The following is a 6,214-nucleotide window of genomic DNA, read 5'->3' as shown; positions in this document are numbered from 1 at the left end:
TTAGTATGTTGCTTTTTTTTTTTTTTATTAATCTTTGGCAGCGCTTTTAAAAAGAAGCGCTTTAGTATGTGGGCCTTTAAGAGCGCTTTTTAGAAAGCGCTTTAGTAGCTAAATGAGGTATTTTAATGTGCAGCCTGTAATTTAATCCTCCCAGTCGACCTGTAATATTTTCGACCTGTAATATGTTTTCAGCCTGTAATATTTTCGACCTGTAATATGTTTTCAGCCTGTAATATTTTTGACCTGTAATTTATTTTCGACGATATTATTTCAGCCATCAGTAAGACAATATATATATATATACTAATATAATACCATTATAATATCCAAAATTATATATATACATCATTACAACATCAATAATATTATAGTACTTCAATTCGACACAAATCCTACATGAAAAAACGCTTAATATAAAAATGACACAAATCCTCTTTTATTTCTTCCAACTTAAGTTTCGGGTATCCAGCGGCACGAAATTCGTCAAGGTACTACAAAACAAAAACAAAATATGAATGATACATTTAGTTAAATGTAATAAATTATATGAAATTATCTTAAGTTATAAATTCATACCGTGAGCGGAATCTCTAATTGATTTGCCTGAAGGATTTCTTTCATAAACCTCAATACAAAGTATCCGCAATCGTAACTGTTTTTCTGTTGCGGACACTACATAGAAAAACAAATAAGATTCTATAGTTGTGCATTGTTTTATCAAGTAGCATAAATATATTATAAGCAACATTGTGAAAAATAATGTACCTGCACTTGGATCCAAGTAATGTTGCTAGATTTAGTTCGGGATACCTGTGCGTCCCGTTGACTTCGGAACACTTGTATTGATCTAATTAACAAATATATAAAAGCATATGTTTAGATCAATCCCACAAATAAGTAAATATATATATAAATATACACGAATATATATTTAGAACGATCCCACTTACAAATCAACGATGTCCTTCATGGCCGGATAATTGGTCCATTCACCATTTACCGAATTCAGATAATACACGACTTCCCTTATAGGGTTGATAGCAAGCAGCAACCAGTGTGCTCTATAAATAAAAACAATAGGTTATATGAAAATTTTGCTATACACAAAAGAAACAGAGATTAGATGAACAAAGAATGAGAAACTAACCCTATTGGTCGGGTATTATACGCCCAAAGATGCAGACATTCTGTATTGCCGGTGGACATGAATCTATCGACTAATCGCTGTCTAACTGATTCCCGTTCCGAAGCAATTGCCATTCCGCTGCAGTGGGCGGAAGACACGAAACGGAATCTGTTAGACAACGGAGTCCCGCGCAACACTCTGTCATACAACAACCTTAAATAAAAACATAATAAACATTAGATTATTTTCATTGAAATGTGTAAATAAATTATATTGTGGGACTAATTAAATAATATATCGGATGAGGGAATATTACCGGATGTATGAGTGCATGTTATTGACGCCTAGTTGATCATGCTTAAAAATCTCCTCCAAGTCATCAAGTGTAATAAGTGACTTGAATTCAATACCGAAGACACTCTCATCCATAACGATTTCACGTAAAGCACCATCCTTCAAATCGGACATATCAACCATTGTTGCGAGCGTCGACCGGTACCGAGGCACAAAAGCACCGCCTTTTTTTCCCGCTGGCTTCGGAGGACCAGTGGGTGGTACGGTACGAACTTGCTGCGTCACTTGTTGTGACTCTCGAGCGGATGCCTAAAAATCATATAAGTTAGGTAAAATATAAAATCATGCAGATTTAGATTCAGATTAATTATTAACACTTTAAATGTACCTCTTTTAGTGATGCAACGGACTCCTCCTCCTGTAAAATCCCTTTACCCTTAACTGTGGGTTTTATAGGAGCAGTCTAAAATTAAAATGTAAAAAATAATTAATAAACGGTTTAGAATTGACATTCGAAAACTAAATGATTCATAATCGTTTTCAATATACCTCATCACTAATGGTAATGAGCTCTGAGGGCCATGCAACAAATGATCCTATTGCATCTCGCAGCAATGTCGTCTCTGAGACCATGTCAGGTACCGGTAGCATCGCATCATGATCTACTACAACATCCACCGATACTTTCAGGTGTCCATCCGGGAGCGGTCTATGGTGAAGTAAATCTCCCAAAGTGTTGTGCACTTTTCCCTTGCCAACTAGTCGATAACTCGGTTCCGATAAGTATAGTTGGCAAGATGAAATGCCCTAAACCAATAGTAAATATAAAGTCATTATCATTAATAAAATAGAACAATTTAAAAGGAAAAAAAATTATAATTACCTCGGGAAATTTCCTTTGATAGTTGATACTAGCCTTATCACTAGTTTCTTTCACCGATGAAGTGTTGCACTTTTCTCTCATATACGCCTCTTTATCTCTTTGCAATTCAGAGACTTGTGCTTGCAATTCCGCCAACTTTTGCAACACTTCTTCATTTGAAGGATTTCTTCTCCTAGGACTCTTGTAAAAAGAGGTTGGAGTCACACCATGACCCTTACCCCTCACCCGACCGGGATACTCAGGAGCATCTAGTGCTCTACTAAGTACGCTCCCCTCACCGGTGGATGCCGATTGCGACAAGGTCTCCTGTAATTCATTTACATTAAAAAATCATTTATATATTAAAAAACATTTGATTTAATTAAAGACACAGTATTATACTTACACATTCAGTAAAAACTCTCTGAACTTCGGGATCGACAGCATGATCCTTGCCCACACGAGCTTCCCTCCACAACACATGTTCAGGAAGTGAGGTTTCCTCACTTTTAGTCTCCTCTAACTATGCATTGACACAAATGATAAAATCGTCAAATAAAACACATTTAGACAATTAATTAAAACGCATTTCTATTTACTTACAATTTTATCCTCCAAGCGTGCATATCCCAAACGCCCTTTTTTGTATGGATATGCGGGTTTGGATGCTCTCGCACTATTCTTGGCACTCCTTTTCCGAAAATCTTCATCTCTTTGCTCTACAAACTTAGCCCAATCTTCTTCACCACTGAAGATCTCATACTTTTTTGGCCGTCCCGGTGCCTCTTCAAGAAAGTTTCCATCTTTATCCTTAAGATAAGTGTTTGTCAAAAAAGCTTTCCACCCTCTATATCTTTTGCCGGCCAAACCAAGTATGTAGCGTCTACGATCATCTGGTATCTCAAAAGTCCTCTGCAAAAAAACATACTCATAGTGTGTTAGTATAAGTAATTTAAACAATTTATCGTCAAGATATTAACAACAATTAACCATATATGATATATACCTGAAGCTCGTCCCAAATCGCTTTTTTTTTCGCATCCAAGTCTTCGCTTTTCAGATTCCATTTAGCTACGGAGACCGGAATATGCATACGAACAAGTGTACCAATATAACTTGTCAACTTTGCAGAATTAGGACCAATTGCTTGTTTATCAGAATTCCATTCCAATCGGTATACTAATCCTTGGTCTCTATGTCGAACGATTCCCTTCATGATAGTGATGCCTCGTGCAACTTCTTTTGCTTCAGTATCAGGTGGAGCATTTGTATCCGTGGCATCTCTTTCTTGAGCATCTCTTTCTTGTGAGTTTTCAGGTGGAGCATCTCTATCCGGAGCCATTTAACCTGTATCAAACAAACTAAAGCACATTAGTACACTATTAATAAGCTAACAATCTATACAAGTAAAATGGAAGTCAAACCATGCATGTACAAGTAAATCGGAAACGAAATCGGTACAAATCAAAATAAGCGTCAAAAAATAAAGTTGTCGGAATTGAACGAAATTTACATGGCTATGGTAAAACGTCCCCACGGACTCAAAAATAAAGTCGGTTTTCCGAAATTCAGACCCTAAGCCCGACTTTTGATTACGGGCAGAAGCAAACCCGATAAAAAAACAGTCCCGAAATGAACATATAAGTGCATGAGCAGCTCCGGAATCGTCAAAATAGTATAGTTACATGTAAAGAAGTCGACAAACGGATACATGGTTCAAAAGTTATGTACAAAACGAGAATATGCACCAAAATTGAATAAGTACTATACTATTGATTAAAACAATCGGTACAAATTGAATAAAACAAATTAGTCGGAATATGTATACTATTACCTTTATCACTAACGTCTCTTTCTTTTCTTGGTAGGATTGTGTTCTACGCGTCTCTTAACAACGCGGACGGTTGGATTGATCCAAATACCCTCATTATGATCATTTCTAGTACAAGATTCATTCTCATTTTGATCGTTTCTTGTACAAGATTCAATGCCAACACCAATATCACCTTGATCTTCAATGTTTTCATCTACTATTTTGTTAGATAAAAGCACTATAGACCATTTCGTACTTGTCGGATCATTGACATAGAACACTTGTTTAGCTTGAGAGGCTAAAATGAAAGGCTCATCTTTGTACCCTACCCTATTGAGATCCACTTGCAAAAATCCTGACTTATCCATTCGTATGCCACTATTATTTTCAACCCACTTGCAACCAAATACAGGAATCTGAAACTTCGCGTAATCAAACACCAAAATGCGCTCGATAACCCCAAAATATGACAAATTTGCAAATTTCGGATTTAAGTCATTCGCACTTGATATGTGCATTGCTTCAGCTACCAAGGTAACACCACTATTTTGCATAGTACTTTTATCATCCTGTTCTTTGGTATAAAATGTGTATCCATTAATAGCGTATGCGCTATAAGAAAGCACAATTACAGTTGGACCATAGGCTAAACATCTCAACCTTTCTGTTACTGAAGCAGGATCTGAACGATACTTTGAATAAATATGATCCCTAAACCACGGTATGAAACTTCGATTGTGCTCTCGTACTATCCAGTTCTCATTTCTATTTGGATTTAAATCTCGGAGAACAACCTTGTGCATTTCAACATACGGCTCAACCTCAATCTCATTGTGCAGAACATACAAGTGCGCTTGATCCCGTTCGACCATTGATACTGTCACAAATTTATTTCCAATTAGCCTTTTTCCTTCTTTTTTTTCGACAATATGAGATTTGGGGAGTCCAATTGATTGAACATTTGACAGATATTCAGTACAAAACTCAACCGCTTCTTCAACAACGTATCGTTCGGCAATACAACCCTCCGGTCGACTTCTGTTTTTCACGTACCCTTTTAATATTTTCATATAACGCTCAGCAGGGTACATCCATCTCATATAAGCTGGTCCGCACAATTGTGTCTCTTTCACAAGATGAACGACTAGATGAACCATTATGTCAAAAAACGAGGGAGGAAAATACATTTCAAGATCACATAAAGTAACAACTATCTCTTTTTGCAATGTTGGTAAGATCGCGGGATCGACCACCTTACTGCAAATTGACCTGAAGAAGAAACACAGCTTAGTTATTGCGCTTCTTACTTTTTCTGGCAGAATAGAACGTATACCTATTGGTAAAAAATGTTCCATTATAACATGACAATCATGCGTCTTCAAACTCTTTAACTTGAGGTCTTTCATGGACACAAGTCTTCTAATATCTGAAGAGTAGCCTTCTGGAACTTTAACTTCACTGAGGAACTTACACAATGTTTTCTTCTCCTTTCTAGATAGAGTGTAAACAGCAGGTGGCAGATATGTTCGTCTTCCTTTCGTCACGGGTCTCAATTCAGTTCTCATCCCCATGTTTGCCATGTCATTCCTTATATTAACGCCATCCTTAGACTTTCCTGGTATATTGAGTAACGTACCTATAACGCTGTCAAATACATTTTTTTCAATATGCATAACATCCAGGAAATGTCTTACGTACAACGACTTCCAATATGGAAGTTCAAAAAAAATGGAATTCTTCTTCCACCCACCCTTGACAAGTGAATGTGCAAAAGGCTTGCCAAACTGAGTGCTCACATCTTTCACCTTTTCAAAAATTTGATCACCTGACAAAAAAGGCGGGGTTGTACCATGTTCGGCCTTTCCGTTGAATGCTTTTCTCCACCCACGGTAGTGATGATTAGAATTTAAGAATCTACGATGACCGAGAAAGACATTCTTCTGACAAAGATCCAATCGTGTCGTATCGGTTTCATCTTCACAAACGGGACACGCCTTTTGACCTTTATTGCTGTACCCGGATAGATTTCCGTATGCTGCAAAATCATTAATTGTTCCAAATAACATCGCCCTCAAGTTGAAACTTTCCTTCCTATACCCATCGTAAACCTCAACACCGT

This window comes from Vicia villosa, linkage group LG6 (assembly GCF_029867415.1).
Source record: "Vicia villosa cultivar HV-30 ecotype Madison, WI linkage group LG6, Vvil1.0, whole genome shotgun sequence".
Classification (NCBI taxonomy): domain Eukaryota; kingdom Viridiplantae; phylum Streptophyta; class Magnoliopsida; order Fabales; family Fabaceae; genus Vicia; species Vicia villosa.
Note: the sequence above shows the minus strand (reverse complement) of the source record.